A 25,406-nucleotide genomic window follows, 5' to 3' on the forward strand; every position below is an offset into this window, starting at 1 on the left:
CTTAGGAATGCAGTTTTGTGGTCCTTACTTCCCTACACTCTATAATAGTGTAGTACTTGGTTTCTGGCTTATACTGGGTCTCAAAACACTGTCTGTCTATGTGCTGAGTTCTGTCAGCATTTTTCTGAGTTATCCGCTAACTGTGCTAACTATGCTTTGTGCATCATTTATGTCAATATGGTTTGCATGTAATAATGATAATATGCAATATGTGATGCACTTGTAAGTATGATGCAGTAATCAGAAAGCAATTAATTGTAATTCAGCACAGTCATTAAGCACTAATCATGGTTAATTAATTGTACGGATACCTGGATTTTTTGACGGTTATCACTTTCTCCCCCTGTTAAGAAAATTTCGTCTCGAAATTTTAGTTCTTCTACTAGCTATAGGGGAGTTGGGGAACAAATGCGGGTATTTTGCTTTTATGCGGTCCTCATGTTTCCAAGTGAACTCTGGGCCATGACGCGCGTTCCATTGAACCTTGACGAGTTTAACACTACTCCTTCGCGTTTTGTTAACCTTCCAATCAGTAACCTCAACAGGTTCTTTGGTAAAGTGGAGTGTGTCGTCAATGTGAACTTCCTCGGCAGGAATGACAACTGTTTCTTAAGTTGGACTCTTTTTCAGATTAGATACATGAAATGTATCATGAACTCCATTCAGTTCTGCGGGTAGATCCAACTTGTAAGCTACAAGACCAATCCTCTCCAGGATCTTGAACGGTCAAATATATCGTGGGTTCAACTATCCACGCTTCCCAAAGCGTGCTACACCTTTCCAAGGTGAGACTTTTAGTAAAACCATATCTCCTACTTCAAACTCCAAAGGTTTCCTTCTTTGGTCCGCATAGCTCTTTTGTCGATCATGAGCCGCCTTGATGCGCTCTCGGATCTGTATAATCTTATCTGTCGTCTCTTGAACCAATTCGGGACCAACAAGCTGTCTATCACCCGCGTCTGCCCAGCATAGCGGTGATCGACACTTGAGTCCATAGAGAGCTTCAAACAGTGCAGCTTAAATGCTTGCATGGTAGCTGTTGTTCTACGAGAACTCTACCAAAGGTAGGTGAGTGTCCCAACTGCCACCCAAGTCCATTACGCAAGCTTGCAACATATCTTCTAGCGTTTGAATCGTCCGTTCGCTCTGGCCATCTGTCTGTGGGTGAAAAGCAGTACTCAGATCCAACTGAGAACCAAAGGCTTCTTGGAAGGATTGCCAAATCCTTGACACAAATCGTCCGTCTCTATCGGAAATAATCGAGAGAGGCACTCCATGCCGTGTAACTATCTCTCTGAGGTACAGCTCGGCTAGCTTATCTGTGTTATCTTTTTCTCTGATCGCCAAAAAGTGCGCAGATTTCGTCAGACGGTCTACGATTACCCAAATCGTATCATGACCTCTGGGTGTCTTTGGTAACTTCGTTATAAAATCCATTGATATCTGCTCCCACTTCCACATGGGTATCTCCGGTTGCTGCAGAAGACCTGAAGGCTTCTGATACTCGGCTTTTACCTTGGCACAAGTTAAACACATTCCAACATAAGTTGCAACATCACCTTTCAATCTTGGCCACCAGTAGAAATCCTTCAAATCCTGGTACATCTTATCCGATCCTGGGTGGATTGAGTACCTTGACTTATGAGCTTCATAAAAAATCACGTCTCTAAGACCACCAAAGATGGGAACCCAAATTCTTCCCATAAAACACAATGTTCCTTCCTTATTGGGTACCAATTGTTTCTCCATCCCACGGAGATATTCGTCCACAAGATTCTCCCTTTTAAGAGCTTCCCTCTGCGCAGCACGAATGCGCAACGAGAGGTCTATCTGTATAATCATTTCCAAAGCCCTAACCCTTATGGGCTTAATCCTCTCTTTTCAACTCAAGGCGTCTACTACGACATTCGCCTTCCCTGGGTGATACTTGATTTCGCAATCATAATCGTTTAACAACTCAACCCATCGTCGCTGTCTCATGTTAAGCTCCTTCGATCAAATATGTGCTGTAAACTCTTGTGATCTGTAAAGATCGTACAACGGGTACCATACAAATAATGTCGCCAAATCTTTAATGCAAACACCACTGCGCCTAATTCCAAATCATGTGTGGTGTAATTTTTCTCGTGAACCTTTAACTGGCGTGAAGCATAAGCTATAACTTTCTGTTGCTGCATCAGCACACAACCTAATCCCTGACGCGAGGCGTCACAATATACCACGAAGTTGTCGGTGCCTTCGGGTAGGGATAAGATGGGTGCATCGCAAAGCTTGTTCTTCAGCAACTGAAAAGCTTCCTCTTGTTTATCTCCCCATTCGTACTTTCTATCCTTCTGAGTGAGGGAGGTCAGTGGTTGAGCGATTTTCGAAAAAATCCTCAATGAATCTGCGATAATTCCCTGCCAAACCTAGGAACTGACGGATCTCGGTTTGCGTCTTCGGAGTTTCCCAATTCTTGATCGCCTCGATCTTTGTGGGGTCCACGTGGATTCCATCTTCGTTTACTATGTGACCAAGGAATTGTACTTCACGCAACCAGAACTCAAACTTCGAGAACTTAGCATACAGTTTTTCCTTCTTGAGCAGCTCTAAAATAGCTCTTAGGTGTTGCTCATGCTCTTCCTTTGTCCTTGAATAGATCAAAAATATCGTCGATAAACATAATCACAAATTTATCGAGGTAGGGCTTGCAAACTCTATTCATCAAATCCATAAATACTGCTGGCGCATTTGTCAGACCGAACGACATTACTAGGAACTCGTAATGTCCATATCGAGTCCTAAAGGCAGTCTTCGGAATGCTCTCTTCTTGAATTCTCAACTGGTGATAACCTGATCGAAGATCGATCTTGGAGTAAAAACTCGAACCTTGTAGTTGATCGAACAGATCAACAATTCTTGGCAAAGGATACCGATTCTTAATGGTTAACTTGTTTAGCTCTCGGTAGTCAATGCACATGCGGAAACTATCGTCTTTCTTCTTGACAAACAACATGGGAGCTCCCCAAGGCGAGAAGCTTGGTCTGATAAATCCCTTGTCCAAAAGTTCCTAAAGTTGCATCGACAACTCTTGCATCTCGGAAGGCGCAAGTCGATAAGGTGCCTTAGCTATAGGCACATCGCCTGGAACTAAGTCAATATGGAATTCAACTTGTCGCTGCGGCGGCAATCCTGGCAAGTCTTCGGGGAAGACTTCAGGATATTCCCTCACAACTGGGATATCTTCCAGCTTCGGCTCAGCGGCTTCCTTGTCCACAACGTGTGCCAAGAAGGCAACACATCCTTTCTGCAAACATCTTCGGGCTTTCAAACAACTGATGATCCTTACATGTGTATCATGTTTCTCTCCATGCACTGCAATCGTTTCTCCATTCGCCATTGGAACGCAAATGATCTTCTCGTGACATACGATCTCTGCTCGGTTGCTTGACAACCAATCCAATCCATTCCAACTACCACGTCAAAGCTTCCCAACTCGACTGGCAGAAGATCAAGCGTAAACTCGTGCTCCCCGAGCTCTATTACACAACCTCTAATTACTTCATTTGCTAGCTCTATCGAGTACGGAATATCTAGCTTACTAGCAGCTAACCCAAGCATATTCTTAAATTCTAGGGATACAAAGCTATAATCGGCACCAGTATCAAACAGTACAGATGCAAAGCGTTGGTTGATAGGGAACGTACCAGTGACTACGTTCGGATCTTGGCGAGCTTCCCTAGCTCCAATGTTGAAAACCCTTCCCTGAGCTTGGTTGATTCTCGGGCAATCACGCTTGAAATACCCAACATCTCCACAGTTAAAGCAACCTGGTCCCCGACCATTTCCATTCCCAATTCCACCCTGGTTGTTGTTCGCTCCACGGTTTCCATTACCACCTGGGTTTCCATTACCACCACGGTTTCCGTTACCGTCATTTCCTCCTTGGTTGTGGTTTCCATACCATTTCCACCACGTTTACTGTCTCCATACCAGTTGCCATTACCTCTCTGACCACCATTACCACGACCAGTACCAGCCCAGCACGTCTCCTTCGAATGACCATTCTTTCCACAAGACTCACATTTCCTAACCCTGCACTTGCCGGCATGATGGTACTGGCACATATCACATTTGGGCAAAGTGCCCCTATATCCATTTCCTTTGTTTTCAACACCAATCTTGACTTCGGCCGGTGGGTTCGTATCTTTCTTCTTGTTAGCACTGCTGGTACCTTTCTTGAAATTTGAGAACTTCCTTTTGTTCTCACCTGACGACTCAACGTGAGTCTCCTTTTTCTTCTGGTCAGAGATTGAAAATTTGTTCAACCTGATCGCTTCTTCAGTTAGTGCCACTGATGTGTGCGAGGTGTTATATATTTTTGGTATATATTTTAAGCCCCTTTTTACACTTTTTAGCCAAGTTTTAAATTTATAAAACACGATATTTACTAACATTAAACACACATATGGGCAAGTGCATCCATCGTGGACGTAGTATAGTGTTGGTAAGATACCGAGGTCGTCCAAGGACACAAGAGCTTTTAGTACCGGTTTATCCTCAACGTCTAATCAAATCAAAATGTTAGAAAAGATTTTTAAACTAAGATGTCACACCCCGACCGCGTATAACATGCAACCGCGGCGGAAACGTCGGGGAGTGTTGTAACAGAATCAATTGTTTCAAATCCATGGCAAATGAAGTTTCATTTTATTAATCAAACATGAAAGTTTACATTGTTTAAACAAGAACCAAAGAGTACATAACATAAATTAACTAGTTCTTGTCTCGTTTTAAGTCACTAAGGCACAGGTCCGCCTAAGTATGTCTTGATAAGTCCTATGCATCATCTCCTGAAAACACATGTGAAAATAGGTACGTCAGCATAAAAATGCCAGTGAGATACATAGGTTTTGTGAAAACGGAATTCATGACTTATGTTTGAGAAAATGTTTAGTCATGAACCTTGTAATTTGCTTTGTCTTGTAAATCATTTGAAGAACGGTAAGATCAGATGATATGTATAAGTAAGAGAATAATGCATGGTTAACTGAATAACCATGTAAAATGAGTTCGTATAAGATAAGTTGTTTGTAAATCGAGGTCTTGTGAAAGTGTGTTATTTGTATAAAATGTCATATGTCTCAAAATGAAATGATTCAAATAACGCTACAATATGTAATACCACACAAACACTTATATATAGGAAGTACCAGCGGCGTATCCACCATGCTTGTGCCATATTACACACGCCTCGTTACTTAAATCACTTACTCAAACCAAACCATCAAGATGAAGTGTTTAACAATTGTAGAAATGTTCATGTATAGTCAAATGTCTATTGTCAAAATGTAAATCATGTCAACTGATACAACTGGTTCACATGGTTACGAACGGTTCATATAATCAAAGGGTTAAGACGGTTCACATAGTCAAATGGTTACAACGGTTCAAAATGTAGTATAATGTGTTCATATGCTGGATGAGCATATGCAACAGAAATGTAATGTAAAACAATGTACTAAGTATGCACACAATGGGCGTACGTAGCATGAGATGTATTGTAAAGTGATGTACTAAGTATGCACACAATGGGCGTACGTAGCATGAGGTGTATTGTAAAGTGATGTACTAAGTATGTACACAATGGGCATACATAGCATAAAATGTATTGTAAAGTGATGTACTAAGTATGCACACAATGGGCATACATAGCATAAAATGTATTGAAATCATGTACTATAAATGTACTAATGAACATAGCAAGTATATGATGTGGAAACAGGAAAGCACGAAAGTAACAAGTAGGCACATGTGTTTCACCCCAAAACAGTTTGGAAAACAGTAAAAGAGGGGTTCAATGTACTCACATGAACTCCTCGAAAAACATGTAAAAGATGGGGTTCTATGTACTCACATGAACTCCTCGAAAAACATGTAAAAGATGGGGTTCTATGTACTCACCTGAGATTGCTTTGTAGTAGTTGTATAACAACCAAATAATGCTACAGATCACGGATATCAAACGACACCTAATAGGTAGCTATATTAATATACCGGACCAAAATCGGAAGGATCGGATAGTATGCGGGTTCGTAAACCAAACGAGTATGGAGACTCGTGAAATATGGTTTAACAAAGCCTACATACTAAAATGAAACCTAACCTAAGTGCTTGCGACCCATTACGACCCGTTTAGGTAGCTTATGCTACCTTAACGCGTCGTTCGCGTAGAACGCGTTTGGAACGCCTAATATCGTGACCACAAGGTATAACCTCGGAAGGTTACAGCTATGGTCACCTAATGTGTTTGGTCGGATCCTAATGATCGACCAAATGGGTCGGGTTCGAAAGTATAAGCGATGGTTTAGATCGCTTACCTTACGACCCTATATAAGCACTATACTAAAAGTGACGAGCTAAGCATGTTAGAACATGCTTAACTAAGTTTAGAAAACAGGTTTGGCATCAAAACAAACGGCTTTGATGCTCACGAGTAGTTTGGTTACAAAATACCCAAGAATGCGCATTTTGGCCGAAACTACGACTCGTCACTGAGCCTAGATAACGTGGTAATCAGTAGGTATAGTCGCCATGGACTATAACCATCGTGATCACGCTCACGTTATGAGGTTCCAATGAACTTCGTGTTGACCATAGGCTGGTCAACGCAGAAAGTCAAACAAAGTTTGACTTTAGCACTAGAAAGCGATTAAAAGAACGAAAGAACACTTACGAAGGGTCCCCGAAAGCTAAACTTGATCCAGGAGCTCAGGTATGAAGCAATGGCATCAACTTAGAGCTCTTTGATCAGTTTTGTGGGTTTTAACACAAATGGGGGGGGGGTATTTATAGGAAAAGTAAAGCCGTTAGGATCGTTTCTTGAATATCGTGCCACGATCTTATGCGTACACTTGTCAAGATGTTGTGGTGGCTTATAATGACCTTAACTTTACAGATTGTGAAAGGGTATTGCCCTTTGGAGTGTTTGAAAGGCCAAGTTTTGCAAGAAAAACAACTTTCTGCATCTGCAGGGGCCACGCGGCCCGCATCAGAAATCAGACAAAACTCAGGCGGGCCGCCTGGCTATGTCTGATCTGCACCAACTTTCAGAAATTACAGTTTTAGTCCCTGTTGCATATTTAAGCCATTTCCGACACTTCTAAGGCCCGTAAATCCAACTTTAAGGCCCTAAAACTTGGAGATTCCACCACGATAGAGCTCCGTCTAAGAACAGTCCAGAAACGTAGGTGACTTGGTGCTCCGGCGCACACTTGCTCATTCTTAGCACAGAATCAGTCTTCTCCACCCATCTAACGAAAGCTACAGCACCCCCGGTGCCGTCGAAATTCAGAGGCTTGCAGTCAAGGAACTGCTTATAGGTACGGCCTGTACAAGCAACATCATTCACATAAAGCATTAGCGAACGCACATGGAATATCCAAATGTAACGTAATGTGTCTTTAGTGACTTAAACATTACCATGAGGTGGGTTGTTTCCTGAGGTACCCCCGCTATGTTCAGAGTGCAAGGCCTCGTGCTGTCTATCGCTTGTGAAATTCGTTCTTGTAGTTCGGCCTCTGTTGTTGGCAACCGAGTATCTCTTCGAGGAGGCATCTTCTAAAAGAAAATTGTATCGGTTAGGTCATAATAAGTATAGTAAGTACATGATATGTATACGTAATAACATTTATCAACGCAAGTAACACATAACGTCTCAATCATAACATAAACAAGTAATTCAACAATGTATATAATGAGAATATTGCGATTGCGCTTTCGTATATCACCGACCACAAATACAGTTACATGTTCCACAAATGTATCATATCACATCAAAAGGGACTTCAGGGTCATGCCACCCTTGTTCAAAATGTCTATCAGTCTACAACATTCATAAAATAAAAAAAGTGGTCTTCAAAAGGCTGTGCAAGCTGGGCTCAATAGCAACACTCTCATCAAAAGCATGCTACCTACATAAAACCAAAAACCGGCTATGCTGATGGTGGTGGAGGAGGAGGTGGAGGAACAAAAAGCAAGTTGCGCACATGCGCTAACTCCTCCTCGAGAGCATAAATGTGACGCAACAAGTAACTGATCTGCTGCTCCATGGTAAGAAATCGAACATCGAAATCTGGATAAGGCAAAAGAGGAGCAGGTGGAGTCGCAAAAGGTGACTGACATGTACAAGGTGGAGGACGTGGAATCCTCTCAAGCTCTGACTCTACGACACAAGATCTCTTGCTGAAGCTGTAACGACATAAGTAAATCATCCCTCGTGTAACCAGTGTAGTGTGAAGGATGGTATAGATCAGAAACTGGCATAGTGTTTGGCGGAAACCATATGAGTGGCTCGCCTGATGGTGCAGAAGTAAAATGAGCAGTAGGTGTAAACTGGGGCATGAAGGGAAAAGATGTTGACACGTGTGGAACAAGGCCAGGCTGCTGGCTAGAAGGGCCCTCCCCAGGACGGGGTGGAGGGATATCCTGCAAGAATGTGATAGGCAGGTCAGTGCAGTGTACATCAGACACAAGCGGGTGAAACGGGGCAACATCAACAGGTGCATGTGTAGGTGCAGGTAGGGGAGTAACAGGCTCAACAAAAGGGGGCGTATCATCATCATCCTCTATCCACCCATTGCTGGTGAATGCGTTTCTGGGGTCTACCTGATCGGCAAAAGTGGCATGGTCAGCGGGTGCAGGGATTGGGTCTGGTATGAGCGGTGCAACATCAGGTATGCCAAAAGGTACAGGATCATGATCAGGCAGAGGATCAGGAGCAGGTATAAGCTCAGGAGCAAGTACCTGCTCAGGATCAGCAGGTATCGGCTCGAGATCAGTGGGTGCATCAATGGCTGATCGTTGGGAACAAAGTCAATCTCATGTCTAGGCTCAACGTCATGATCAAAGTCGTGTGGAAGAACAGGTGCAATAGACAGGGCCGTGTCAGAATCAGAATCAGTGGGGTAACGCTGCAATCCCAATGCATGCAAAGTGGTGGATGACACAGATTCGAAAGAATCTGGAGCAGAATGATCAGATGAAACCTCAATGATAGGAATCTTAATGAGTGGAACAACAATGACATCCTCAACTAGAACTCCATCTCCCTGAGCAGCATCAGGGGGACCATCAATGAAAAGATCGAAATCATCATCAGACAAGTCATCAAAAGGCAAATCCTCAAGAGGAAAAGCCGCAAGAGGCAAAGGGGCGAGGATCGGAACCACGACATGCTCATCATCGGGATGTCCGAGGATGATATGGTCCTGGTTAGGAATAGGAATAAGAAAGGGATCCTCGTCGGGTAAACCATCAGCATGCGGTACATCGTCGCCAAAATCGGGTAATGCAAAAGGCTTGAAATCATCGTCATCATCTGGCATCATCTCCGGGTCACTCTCAGTGTCAGAGGTAAAAATCTCAGGATCTGGGACAATCTCATCGTCCGAAACGATAGCCATGGGGTCAACAGTATCAGATAATCCACTTTCAGAAGACGACATAGTGTCTGTAACAAAGCAACCACAACATATGCACATATATCAACAATCATCAATAAGCATGTAAATAATAACAATGTAATCACATATTCTTCCTAGTCTTCCCAGACTACCCACTTAGTCTCTCAGACTAAACTACCTAGTCTCTCAGACTGAATCTCCTAGTCTCTCAGACTTAAACTCCCAGTTTCTCAAACTGAACTACCCAGTCTCTCAGACTGAATCATAAACATAAATTTTGAAATGTGTTTCGTGTCTTTTGTTTGTAAAAATGTTTGTTTCCTGGATCTGGGCATTGTATGCAATGAAAGTATGTTTGTGAAAACATTTTCATGAGAGCCCTAATGACTGTAGTCTAGACTCGAGAAAGAATCCTAGTTCGCTACAATCGAAGCTCTGATACCAAGCTGTCACACCCTGACTTTTGCGGAAGCGTGATTATGGTGTGACTTTCTTAATACCATAGCATTCAATCATAACAGCACTATATGATAAAACCATTTAGATGTTCATCCATAAATTAAGTTAAAAATATCACAACATAATTGTCTGAAACGTAGACTCCAAATTTAAATTACAAACCACAACATGTTTTAAAGAGTTCACGAAGACTCGACAAAAGACCTTAAATAAAACCGAGTTTAGATCCATGTATCTCGTCCAGGATTAAGATACATCTCCTAAACCCTAATGACTTCGGATTACATCTTTTTATTCACGACGCAGCTTGGAACATGCAAACACCCGCTAGATCCACTTAATTCCCTGAAATACATGTAATTTGAAAACATCAACAAAAGTTGAGCGAGTTCATGTGTTTGTGTATATGAATAACCTTTAAAGTATGTCTGTATGTATGTAAGTCCTGGTATGAGAGCAACAAGGAAAAACAGATCACTAATGGTTTGCAAGGCCAATGGTATGTGTGAAGTGATGCAGGAAAACTCAAACCTAGCGGATTTTGCCACGGCTTCAGTATGTGGACATAGTCACCTCATGGGCCACCATGGTCCTCATGGGTGTGGGCTCGCTACACCCAAATAGATCTATCACTCATGTCCCTCGGTCCTACAACGAGGATTAATGGCCTTAAGTGTTGTACCCACCACTCACATGATCAAGCAGTAACCTTCCTCAGCTAACCTACCATGTATAAAACGTTTGTAAACAATTGTAACATGTATTTCACCCCCGAAGTTATAAAACTGAAAACAGTTAAAAGAAAAGGGGGACATGAACTCACTGTCTTGCGTCTTCAACAATCGTAACTCTCGTTACTTCAGCAAACACGACTACCTACAATGTACTAATGTCTATTAGACGAACGGGTCGCGCCTTGACTTAGTATTAATGTTTTTGAGTTACGTTTCTTTTATGTTTTCGATATTATTCCAAGTTATAATTTTAACTTAAATTATATTTATTACTTTTTTTTGGAATAATCGTTAAACATTATTTTGTAACAATACTTCTCAAGTACTTATACTTGTGCTTCCTTCCGGAGGATGGGTATATCAGTATCTGTATATTTTTGCCATGTATCGGTGTCGTATTCCAGTGTGGATTTATACATACGAGAGTACGTGTTTTCTTGTAATTGTTAAGTATTCTTATACTTAATTTTGTGTTAAACTTTCCGGAACATTATTTCTAATAAAAGTCCACTAATATATATATTTCCCAATATATATATATTTTAGAATTATTACTTAGAAAAATTATTTATAATTTTTCCTTTTGGCAAAAATATTTGTAGTTCCCAAACTATATATTTTCAAGTCTAACTTTAGAAAATATATATAAACTTATTATATCCAAAAATAATGGGTTTCAAGTTTATTCAAGAAAATATATTTTTCCCAAAAATCATATATCTTCTAAATATTCCAAAAAAAAATATTTTTACTTTCCAAAAATAATATATTTCTCCTTGTCATGAATATGATATGACTTGATAATAATTGGAAAAATCATATTTTCATTTCCTTTGTATCCAAAATACTTTTTACCAAAATGCATTTATAACTGTAGTTTCCGGAATATTTTGTAAATTACATTCTTTCGTTCGGTTTTACAATATTATGTGTGTAACTTGCGTATTTATTCCTTGAGATTTTTGGTAACATTTTGGATTGTAATTTTTTTGGTATTTTGTTAAGTTATATTATTTTAACCTTAAAATAATATAACTAATACACAAAGTATACAAATATTCACACACATGTGTCTTCTATATATATATATATATATAGGTAGAGGATCCTGTACAAAGTCCTACTTTTGTGAGAAGGGTGAGAAATAATGTGGTGATGACAAGTGTCCTATATCTAAATTAATTCAAAAGGGTGAATTAGTAATTTTCTATTTCTTTCAATTAATTGATTAAAAGATAACTGCCCAAAATAACCGCCACCCTTTATTATAGGAATTCGAATTTAGGAATTAATCTACGAATTTGTGTAGTGTTATATAATTCTGTAGTGCAACAACCATTTAGAACTGTATAGTGTTATATATTTTTTATATAGTGTTATATAGTGTTACTTGGTGTTATATGGTGTTATAATATGGTTTTTGGTGTTATATAATTATGTAGCGTAACCATCAAAAAACACTATATAACACCATAAATTATTAATTCTGTAGTGCAACTACCATTCAGAACTGTATAGCGTTATATATTTTTTATATAGTGTTACATAGTGTTATATAGTGTTCTTTGGTTATATAGTGTTAGATGATGGATGCATAGTGTTATATTTTTCTGGTAGCAGGTCTATGATGGATGTATAGTGTTATATATTGTTATAAAGTGTTATATGATAGATGTATAGTGTTATATGATGGATGTATAGTGTTATACGTTTCTTACAGCAGTTACATATTTTTAGCAATTAAATTTGAATAGCTAGTTTTTAGGAGATTAATGGGGGTTTTGGTTGTGTAGGATACGGTTACCATATTTGAAACATTGGAAAAGACACTATTGCCCTTCAATTTTACATAAGGTCCTTCTAATTAAAACACAATTTACATTTTTATACCCTATTGATCTCAACCATTAGATCAAATATCCAATGGTTTAAAACACTTCTTACCCTTCTCACATTTTATACACTTTTTACCATATCCCTACCCTATATATATATATCTAGCCACTTTTATTTATAAAAACCAACCTCCAATATTTGTATTTTTGTAACAAAAATTATGGCAAAGTTTATATGGAAACTCATGGTTAAAATATACTTGTAAATACTTGTTTAAAAATATATTTCCAAGTATTTAATTTTTATAAAAATTTTGCCATAATTTCCCCTTAAAAATGGAGGTTTCCATGCAAGCATATCATTTTCTTTTAAAATCATCTCAAACAATTAAGAATTCAATCAACACTTACCAAGTGCCAAAATTATGTAATTTACACAACATGAACTTGAACTTTTATAAAAACTTGTAGTAACTTACTAGTGTGTTTAGTAAGCCTAGTTACCTTTTAAAGTGTGGTTATTTATTTAATAACTTCATTCTTGAAAGATTTAGTCCTTTACAACTTACAAGATGATTTTTCTAAAAATCATTCTTTTAAATTTTTCTTGTTAACAATGTATTTCTATACTTGATTCACCACCAAAAACATGGTTAGTTTCTTTAAAATCCATGATTATGTGAATCTTGCAAATGAACTTGGTTACTTGAGAAAACTATGTTTAAAACCACTTTTATACAAGACTTCTAACATGTTTCATACTTCATCATACACAAAATCATTTTTGTTTTCAAGTTCATGAGAAACATAAAGTATGATCATCTTGGTCTTTCACAAGATCATCACCTCAACTTGCTAGATCATGTGTTTAATCACAATCTAGTAAGTTCCATATGATGTTTAACATCACAAACACAAATAATCAACCATCAAGAAGCCAAAACAACACTAAACAATATGTATTCTTATGGTTTTGAGCTTTATGTTAGAGATTATCATATTGTTCATTAGTGTTCTTTATGATTAACAACATATATCATCTTTTATCCAACATTATAAGAAGTAACAAGGGATTATAAGAGCCTTACTACTAGCACAAGGCTAGCGATGAAACTCAAGAAGATGAAGATGATGAATGTGATGGATAAAAGCAAATGAAATAGGTCCTTCAATCTCCAAACCCTCCACGCTTACTTGTACACCTTCTTACACCTTGTGATCACTTGGATATTGGATGGAATGAAGTGAAGATGGTGGTGGTGTGTGGTTGTGGTCTCGGCCGTGAGCAATGGAGGAGAGGGAGAGAGTTAAGTGTGTGTTGGTGTGTGAAAGATAATGAGCTTATGGTCTAGCATAACTTACTTATAACCATGTTTCCCCATAATCCCTTGTGTAAAGTGCTCCACAATCCATAAACAAGATCTAATAAAATATACAAGGAAAATCAAGGGTGGGCCACACCCTTGTGACCGTCGACCAAGGGGGGGGGGGTATAGGGTTGGGATGTAATGGATGGTTGAGAGAACTAGTTGAAATCCAAGTGTGTGATTAGGTGTTTTAATTAATATGATGTTATATAGTGTGTTAGGGTGTTCGGGGATCATAACTAGCTTGGAAACATCAAAACAATGCTTCTAGTATAATTTCGATGTTTTGGGTAGTGTTCGGTTAGATACTGGTTCGTTAAAGTGCTAAACTATATCGTTTAGTGTGCTTTATGTACCCTTTTGTGACACTTTTAATTCCCGACACTTAGGAAAGCTTTCAGGACCATTTAGTCAGATTTTTGCATGATACTAGCTTGTTAAAATGCTGATTTTTGCTGTATTTTGTAGAATTCTACACTTTATGTAGGTTTTAGGCACTTTCCGGCACTTAAACTATCACTTAGGAATGCAGTTTTGTGGTCCTTACTTCCCTAGACTCTATACTAGTGTAGTACTTGGTTTCTGGCTTATACTGGGTCTCAAAACACTGTCTATCTATGTGCTGAGTTCTGTCAGTATTTTTCTGAGTTATCCGCTAACTGTGTTAACTGTGCTTTGTGCATCATTTATGTCAATATGGTTTGCATGTAATAATGACAATATGCAATATGTGATGCACATGTAAGTATGATGCAGTAATCAGAAAGCAATTAATTGTAATTCAGCACAGTCATTAAGCACTAATCATGGTTATTAATTGTACGGATACCTGGAATTTTTTGACGGTTGTCACACCTTATATAAATCTAACCAAACTAACTAAGTTTCTTTATAAAGTTAACGTTTTTCATCCGGTTTTAGTCCAACGCGATACGTGACGATTAATTAAATAAAATACTAATAAAAATTCTTATTTTTATTTTATTGATAAGGGTCCGGTTTTACAATCCGGGCCGGATTTCGGAGGTCCGATTTTGACGGATGTTACATATCTGACAAGCAGTTAATGAGGATGATAGAGAGAAATGGGCACGGGGCCGTGCCAGGCGGGCACGGGCCGTGCTGAAGCTTCTGTTTACAACTATAAATAGTGCTTGGTTTCACTTCGACTCATCCCTTGGCAAACCACTGCTCTCTCACTTGCCACCCCTACAAGACCATCATCCACCACCATCATCCATATTCCATCTTTAGAGTGTGTGTGTAGTCTCGGGATCCAAGATTGATCGTAAGAATCTTTGTCAAACAAAGGCCATGCTTGACTAAATTCTTACATCACTTGGTGAAGACTTTTCTTTTATGTATTTCTTTTATGATTTCCAATCTTTGGCTACTTTTTAATTGGGTATGTATTAATGAAGTTAATAAATAGTTTTTTCATATTGAAGGCGAATTTACTCAATCATTCTTCATATGTTCGTTGATTCAACATATTCATGTATTCACGGTCTATATAAAGCATGTTAATTGCCTGGAAATGGGTTAGAAGGGTGGTTTGGGTAATTCTATGTCTCGTTCAGTGTATAGATCCTGCGAGAACCTGGTTCAAGACCAGTAACACCTCACGAGTCTGAGTGGGCATTACCGACCATGGGAGAGGTGCAAAAAGCTTGAATCCCTTATTCTTAAACTTTTATTAAAACATTAAACCAACCCCGCGAGGACTGTATCCCTGCTGACTCAGACCAACGGGTTGAGGGTGATCGCCGCCTTGGAAGAGGGGTCCACCACATTTTGCATTAATAACTTACTTAATTATCTTTCAATAATCCAACCTAGTGGGATTGTATCCTTGCTGACTCAAACCACTAGGTTGAGGGTAACGTCGCCTTGGAAGAGTACACGAAAGATAATCTCTTAAGATGACCAAAGTGCGGAAATCATCAAAAGAGTACATGAAAGATAAGTTGGATCCAAGTGATTCTTTCTTGTCTATCATTTTTATTTTCTGTTTTTTTATCTTTTTATTAGCCTAAAAATCTTTTCTCAAAAGTTGGTTCGATTAGACGTTGACGATAAGCCGGTACTAAAAGCTCTTGTGTCCTTGGACGACCTCGGTATCTTGCCATCACTATACTACGTCCGCGATGGGTGCACTTGCCCTAACGTGTGTAGAGTGATAGTAAAATATCGTGTTTTATAAATTTAAAACTTGAAATCGGCGAGTTAAAATAGAGCTAAAAATATAACTAAAAATATACTCACACCGACACACGTCAGTAACGGATGGACTGACTGAAAGTACTGAAATAAGGGGTTTTAGTGAGCTTTTTCTCTTTTTTCATCACAAGGGATGAAAACAACTTGTTGGTGAGTTCCATTAGCTAGTGAATTGCAATTTAGAGGGACTGAAATTAGGCATTGTCATAGAGAGCCTAGAGGGCATCATCAAAGGTGGTAGGATCTTTTCGGGGAGGCATGGTAATCAAATTGATGAAAGCACTGGTTGATGGTAGCCTGTAGAGTAGGCCAGACTCCAAGAAAACAAAAATATTCGAGAAGGAAATTTGGAACAATTTTCATCATTGATTTCCCGAAAATACAATTCCAAGGAATTTAAACGTGTAGAGTTTGCAATGGCCAGTCTCCCACTAACAAGAACTTGCCATATTTGTAGGAATTAAATATGCCACTACTTAATAATGCATAACTTAAAATAAAACTGATTTAAACAAAAGGGAACATGTGCATAATTGAAAGATGTTGCAGAATTATTCTCTTAGGTTGGCGGGCTTCCTGATTTCATGTGACAACCTTGAAAAGCCTGGAAAATCTCATTCAATCTTAGCGACACAACTTATGCTTATTCAATTTTCGGGACGAAAATTCTTTCAACATGGGGATAATGTGACATCCCACACTTTCAGGTTAACGCCATTAACTTTTCTCAGTTAAATCCCTTATAATTTAATGAGCATTGCATTATATCACATGTATGTTATAACGCACGAAAACAACAAAAACTAGTTGGACTAGTTTGCAAATAACATAAACTAGCGGGACTAGTTTCATATATGCAATTATTGGTCGTTTATATTAACTTTTTATACAAGTTTTGAGATTTAGAAACACGAAGAATTAGTTCTGTAATAACACAAAGTTTATGTATTAACTTATTACCGGAATTCTAAAAAGTAGAAACATGAGGGGGCCTTTATGTTAATTATGAAAAGCATAATAAAAAAACAAATCCTAAACCCTATAGTGTTTGGGCGAATGGCTGAAAAGAAAAAAAACGCAGCAAGGAGCATAATTCTTCATCATCTTCATCGATATCTCTCTCAGCCTCTCTCTTTCAATCTCTCTCTCTCGTCTCTCTCGTCTCTCTCAGTCTCTTTCTCTCTCTCGGTAAGTACCACTTTCCATATCACTTGTATTTATACGAATCAAGGTTTTTGTGATACATGATATCTTGCATGAATCAGTTTTTAGGATAGCATGTTATTGTTGTTCCGTGTTAGATGTGTTGTTAAATGATTTAGGTTTGTGTGGGTTACATGATGTTGATGCTATAGGTGCAAACTTCTGATTCACAAGGTTAAAACATGTTAGAATGGTTAGGATTGTGATGATAATGAACCATGTAAACGTTTTATTATATGCAGTAAGTTTTAGCTTTCTTCTGATCAGAAATTTTGTTGTGTTGTGAAAGCCATATCTCGGCCAAAACCTAATGAAACTGGGTACTTCTTGAGTCTAAAACATAGTTCAATGAAATAGCTTTTAAATCCCACTGGGCTCATAATTTTTGCGGCAAGTTTAGGTCAGCAAAAGATTTAAACGGAAACATAGGTACATGCTGCATTTTTTTCTGCAGAAAATAGGTCTTATCACGAGAGTCATAACTCAGTCAATATTTGAAGTTAAAGTCTGAAATTTTTACTGTACATAAATCTAGGAGGTCCTAAGAAGTTCCAATTGGAATTTCTCTAAACGGATTAACGGGGATTTTAAATAAAATAAACCATAAACTGTTGACAAAAGGGATGAATCTGACCCATGTGTGCTAAATAATTTTAGTGATTATTCTGTGAACAATTATACTCTAGCAAAATTACACAAGGTCAACTAAACTTAGTGACATGTATCAAATATTATTTGGAATTTTTCTAGTCCGTTTACTATTTTAAACAAAAATTGCAAAACGGTCCAAATACGGGCATTACGTTGAAACTGTGAAACTTGATGATTATGTTTATAAATGCAATTGCTTGTTGTTATAGGGTGTTAAATTGTTATCTGATATCCATACAAACATCATTGAATGTGTTGCATGTTGTTAAGTGTACACGTGCACATACCCACACGAACGAATAACTAAGTGTCAACGTACGTGCATATTATGTGATAGCATACGTGTAGCGTTTAAGTGACTTGCGTGGATACTTACTAGCAACATAATGGTAACCATATCAGGACGTGGTTGACCACATCTACTCTTAGTCACTTTAATTCAAGCAGAACAAATCAAAAATGAGTTCACGGCCCCTATATCTTAAACTTTTATAAAACACAGGGGAAGAACGCATTTACAGCATTACAGTAATGTAATGTCTTAACGTTATGGTAAAGTAACGCCGCTAGCAATTAGGGGGTTTTTATATTTGTTATGGTCACAAAAGTGCACATTATCACAGGAAGTCCTACATCTCGGACCGTTAATATTGGGTTATAGCGAGGGAATTTTCAGTAGTACATCTCGAATGGGTGTTAAATTTGCCTATCACATCGCCACGGTTAGTGGTAGACCTAGAAAATCAAGGCAACAACATACAATTAGTCAGCTTCGGTTTCGAACGCTTAGTGACATAACGTATAGGTTAGCTACCTACAAATATAACAAGAAACTGCTAATCACTACTAGAACTGTAAACAACTTAAATAATGAATCATTTTACATCTCTGAATAAAGCCTATGAACTCACTCATCATTATGTGTTGACACTTGTTCTTACATGTCTTTCTCAGGTCGTTGAGGTACTCAATCACGGCTAGGAGCACAACACATCATTAAAAACTATTTTTGGTTATTGCATTCATACATTTACTTATGTCGGTTTTAGGCGTTTGTTTTAACGCACTGCTTTACATTACATTTACTTTACGCTTCCGCAACTCATTTACTTTGGTTTGAAAAACATATTTTTATCATATAGAGGTCATTCTATATGGCTAGTGTGTTGGATCCTAGTTTGTCACGCGCCTCGCGCTAAAACCCCACAAGTGAAAATTGAGGGTGTGACATTTCATGTTTGGGCCTCCTCTTAAGCCCAACTGACTGTCCCTTATCTAGCCCATGTGGTTGTAAGTATTGGCCCACATCAGAAACCTATTCCCAACATGAGCCTGTTTTGTTGAGCCCTAAAAGAAATGAAAGAGGTAAACTTATAGGATTTGAACATGAGCCGTTTTCATGAAAGGATTACATGATTACCCATCCAACTAGATACCCTATGTTATTTCCATCATGAAAAATATTCATAAAGATAATTAACAGAAAACCTACAGAGTCATTTGACTTTCGGTATTATAAACCACATATAATATACTTTGGGATCGCTTAACCCAGATGCCCATACATTGGATCCATTATATCGGAAGGAATTTCACATTAACCATTAAGGTAATAACCAATATGGTATTATTCATATAGTCAATGTCGGTTTCCATCCTAGTTAAGTCGAATGAACTAACCATCTAAGATCACACTAAAGATTGGATTTTGATTGCATGATGCATATGAAATGTCAACAAGTTTGAGATACATCAAGCTGAAAATTCCTTATGAACATTTAGGTAAATATTCCACATTTTTATGAAGTCGATTAGTAAAACAAGTAAAAATCTACAATTTTATTTAATATATGAAACATTAGTGTGATTTGAAGGAGAAACTAACTTTCAAAAATATTAAACAAACATACCTTTGTTCCAGAAAGTTTCCATGGCTATGCAATCCAAAAAAAAGGCCACAATATATCTCTTTCACTTAAACATGCCTACCCCACAATTTGTCCCATCTTATAAGTTGGACAGGTTTCTAAAGATTTAGAGCACCCACCAAAACTCATCTTTTTTATTTTGGGATGGGTACCAAGATCATAAAATGATGAGATTTTCTAATACCCTATGGCTCAAGACGTAGCATGTGACAAATAGAACATATAACATATATGATGGGTGGCAAAGATAGCGAAAACAAGAGGCTACCTAATCCACAAGGGGCAAAAGTAGTAGATGGTAACCACTCTTAGTAGTACATAAATTCGAAAGGAATGGAAAGGAAATGAATGTTTTGATTTCAACACGCGCCGACAATAGATTGTTGGCAATTTTAATGTCGTTAAGTTATTTTATTAAACTGAATTTACTTAAAACCAATAGGAAAACATGAAACATTAACACTACTAGAAAACTAGGCAATTTCGACTAAAATTAGCGACCAACATAAGGTTATCGCAAAATTAGTGACCGGTTTGTGACCAAAACCTAAACAATTGCAAAATTAAAGACTAACCCAGATTTGGTCGCAAAACGGTAGCAAATTTTGTGACTGCAATTTTCCAGTCGCAAATAAGTTGAATAATGGTCGGAAAACAGTCGCAAATACGCAAAAAATAAAAAAACAAAAGTCCCGACTGCTTAAATCGGTGGCAAATGCGAGAAAAAATGAAATATATATGAAAGCAAAAGTTGTGACCGTCTAAAACGATAGCAAATGCGAGAATATCTAAATATACAAAATTTAGAGTAGTGTTCTCTTATGAACAAGTTATTCTAATATACCTATTATCTTTTTCTTTCTTCCAAAACTGAAAAAGTATTTATATAGTAGGGTTACAGAATGATAACAAATATGTAAAAAAAAGTAGTGGTAGTTCCGACCGCTTTCCCACCGCTAAGTTTGCGATCGTTTCACAGCGGTCGCAAATCGCAATATTAGGTTAGATTAAGCGGGATCTTAGTTTATTTTATTTCAGCACCCATACATTTTCCCTTTCATCACATTTTTACACCCAAAATTTAGGTGGGATCTCATAACTTTGCTCCCCAAAATATCTCATTTCCCCTCCACTATCTCTGATTCTCTGGAATCATCCTCCACACACCATGACTGTCGATAATCTTCCCTTACTCAATCACTCCAAAACCCTAATCGGCACCAAACGTTGCAACCATTCGATGAAAGTTCAATTTTGGACTTGAAACGCTCGTTTATCTTCCTAATCACCGGTTGTTCTCTCTCATTTCAGCACCAGGGCGGCCGAAATCCACACATTCGTCGTCGCCGTCAACGAAAAACACTCGCAGTTCCTTATTTCAAATCTTCTCTGGCGGTTTTATTGTTTATTTCGGTTAATTGTTAACGACAATTGCAATACAAACTACAATTGTTACCGATATTCATACTTTGTTATTCGTTGATTTAAACATTATAATTGCTGTCAGTTAGGTTAAGTAGAATACAATGAGTTTGTTAGGTTTTGTCGGTTATTATTGTCCTATTTGATGTTAGGGCTTGAAATGAGAAAATTGATTTGGATTTGTGTGTTTTCGGCAACGGCAATTGAAATACAAACTAGAACTGTTACCGGCATTCATACTTTGTTATTTTGACTAGAAAGCTGAGACGATGTATGATGATTTGATATGCTTTTGGTTGTTTGCAGGGCAAGGCATCGATTGTTAGGTATCTAGATGAGACGAGCAATTTGTAGGGTTTTCTAGCTTAGTTGGTTCATAGTATTAAAAGTTTTAGTTAGTATGTTTCAGTTTTGTTAGCTGTGTTAGTTAGTTCAAGGTGAGTACTGCATTTTTTTGAATTTTATCTGCTGAAGACTTGTTAACTGACTTTCTTTTTATTTTATTATATTTTAAGGTTTTGTATCATAGCATGCTTTAGTTTGTTTGACTCGATGTGAATGATTCTATGAGTCGATGTGCTGCATCTGCAGCACCTGCTACTTTTTTACACAAGAATTGGCAAGGCACAAGGATATACTTCCTCAGTTTAGCCTAGCCTGGTTCTTACTTATATTTGTTAATGTTTAGTTTTTTCGCGCTTGTAGTTATGATTCACTGTATTCATGTATTTTTTTTGTATTCATGTTATATATGTGAATGGTACATGTACTTTCAATAGATTTAACTTTTTGATGGTTGTGTTGGATTACGAAGCGACTGCTAGGCTTTGTGATTCTTTGCACATTAATTATTTATAATTTTAAAAAGAAAAGTGCTAAGATGTAGGCCGGCCTAACATAAGTCCTTTCATATCCATCATAGTACTCTTGTACATTTGCTTACGTAAACTCTTATGTGTGCATTTTTTATTGTCTTACTTTGTATTATTTGTGTACATATTGGCCTATTGCTTCCATTGCATTTCATTCTGAAGGTGATTTGCTTCCAGTAACTGCAGGCCATAAGGTCTTGATACCAATTTAACTGCACTCATGTCTCTTAATGTTGTTTTGCTCTCGATATTTGATGAAGTTAAATCATTATGTTGACTGTAGCTTTTTTATTTCAGCTGTATTTATGGCAGTACGACAATAGAGGTGTGACTTCTTCTTCACCTGCTATTATATTGAGGACTAGACGCTCTTTTCGTGCTGTGCATTTCCATCCACATTCTGCCACACTTCTATTAACTGCCGAGGTAATCTCAAATGGGAAAAGAAAGTAGCTAAAAAGGAAACCGTCAAACGAACCAATGGGTTGAACGTGCTAAAAGTTGCTCAAAGTGTTATCTTTAATGTAAGCAACCCCGTATACTTTACAATGACCTGTTTTCACTTTAAGCTTGAAACTATTTGAAACTTGTATTATGTATTGAATCATTGAACTGTTGTTGCAGGTGAATGGTCTTGACTCTTTAGGTTCTACAATGGCACATGCAACATCTTAGTCTTATATGCATTGCCCGCTTCCTGCTGTATATATTGTTGGTGCATCCGTCTGTCGTCTACGTCTTGTATCGAGTCTTGAGTAGAATAGGCTAGATCAGGGCACGAAATTCAAGAAACTGGAATTGAAGCTGATTCCGCTCCAAATGACATCTTGTCATTTGGAGCGAAACCCCTAGATTCTGATTCCGCTCGAGAGGTTAAAGCCTGATTTCGCTCGTGTTGTAACGTCTGATTTCGCCCGAATTGTAACATGCTGATTTCGCTCCTAATGATCTTGCATGTTGGAGCGAAATCAGAACACCTATATATAGGGTGTCTGTTGGAGCGAAATAATAACATAGTTAGGGTGATTGTCTTCCGGTGAGCCACGAAGTGCTGCCGAAGTGTTGACTCAAGTGTAAACGTCGTTCAATCAATAGAATCAACAGTTTAAAGTGAATTCTCGGTGAATTGAACCTGATTTGTTTGTTTCCGCCGTTCAAATCAGGAAAAGTTCTTCTGATAGACTCAATTGGGTCCGAACACGATCCTACAAGTGGTATCAGAGCCAAGGAGGAAGAGCTCTTGCCAATTCAGCCGAAATTTCTGTTTTTCTACACCTTCTACACTGATTTTTGCAAATTGACCAGGAAAAAGTTGTCGAATTGATCTGATTTTTGGATAGTATGCTCAGAATTAGTATCTAACAAAGCCTTAAAAAATTAGAAGTTAATTCGAACTAAAACTGAGTATTTTGCTAATTTCGCTTGAAACGTGTTCGAGAAATGATGACGTCATATATGATTTCGCTCGAAATTGTAGGTTGATTTCGCTCAAAATCTTGATTTCGCTCCAGATTACACTATGATTTCGCTCCTGATCACATTGTTGATTCCGCTCCAGAATTCATTCTGATTTCGCTCCAGATTACACTCTGATTTCGCTCCTGATCACATTGTTGATTCCGCTCCAAAGACATTCTGATTTCGCTCCTAATCACTTGGTGATTTCGCTTCTGATTAACTTGGTGATTCCGCTCCTGATCACTTGGTGATTTAGCTCCTAATCACTTGGTGATTTCGCTCCTGTTAAACTGGTTGATTCCGCTCCAAACAGTAATCTCACCTAAATTGTTGATTTCGCTTGAACCAAGACTGTTTTATGAAATTTTTGAAATCTGATAAATGGAAGAAGAATTTTACAATGCATTTGCTACTTCGGTTACCCCTATGAGTATTGCACAGAACACAATATCGGAAAACGAAACAGGGACGATGCAAAAGCCTCCCAAATTAATGAACATCGAAGAGTATAAGGGTTGGGAAAGCCGTTTCGAGAACTGGGTACAAGCAAACTATCTAGATGCTTGGGAATGTGTGGAAACTAAATATGTGAGACCGACAAATGATGATGAGGAGATTATTCCTCTTAAAGATCTGAGTGCTGAAAACAGAGAGAAATACAAAGATGAGAAGATGATGCTGAATCTGCTACTACAAGCTGTAAAAGAAGACATTATGGTCTTGTTGCAACACAACGGAAGTTCTTATTCTATTTGGAAAGCCTTGAGATCAAAGTTTGTTGGTAGTCAGGAGATGGTCAAGAACAAGAAATCACTTTTGAAGATAGAGTTTGATTTGTTTCGAGGGTTGAAAAATGAAAGTACAAAGCAAATTATTGAAAGATATTGCAATCTTTTAGCCAACATGAGAAGATTAAGCATCGAAAAAGATAATGAAGAGTTGATTGAAAAACTTGCAGACGCATTGCCACACGAAACATGGGGAACATATCTCATGATGCTAAGAAACAAGAAAGGGTTCAACAATTTGACACTTAGCAAATTTATTGAGAAGTTGGAAGCTCAAGAGATGGAGCAAAGAAAAATTGTTAGAATGAAAGATTTCGACGGTGAACAGGATATTGGGTTGTACTACAAAGCAGGGGTGAATGAGAAATCTACAAATTTATCTCCAAAAGTGGAAACTGCTTACAACGCCAAGAATTCAACTGGAAGTTCATCAAAAGGATCAAGCAGCAACACCAGTTTCTCAGCATTTTCATCATTTGATCTGAACATCTCAGCAACAAAGAATGGAAGAAAACTTCAGTGCAATATTGTTTTAAATCTTGAAAATTATCAAGATTATTCAGATGAAGTTGCTAAAAATCAAATGTCTTTATTGGGAATGGTTTTAGAATCTTACAGTTGTTTTGTTGCAGGTCGTATCGGGAATCCAATGCTAACAAAGGAGGATTACGACCAAATAGATGCTGAAGAGATGGAGTTGATGGACATAAAATGGTGTTTGGCCAGTGTGTTAAGGAGAGCTGGGAAATTCAAGCAAATCACGGGGAGAGATGATCTTCGTGAGGCTAACATTTCTACTTTAGGTTTTGATAAATCTAAAGTCACTTGTTTTCGGTGCAGGGAGAAAGGTCATTTCAAGAGGGAGTGCACCAACCGCGAAGCAAGCGGAGCTCAGAATCCTTTCAACAACAACAATGATTACTACCGAAAAGCCATCTACCATCAAGTTGCTCAACAACCATCTCAACACCATCAACACCAAGCTCAAACTGCACATGGAAGAAATGTGATTGAAGATTCTGGAAA

This window comes from Helianthus annuus, chromosome 6, assembly GCF_002127325.2.
Source record: "Helianthus annuus cultivar XRQ/B chromosome 6, HanXRQr2.0-SUNRISE, whole genome shotgun sequence".
In the NCBI taxonomy this organism is placed as follows: domain Eukaryota; kingdom Viridiplantae; phylum Streptophyta; class Magnoliopsida; order Asterales; family Asteraceae; genus Helianthus; species Helianthus annuus.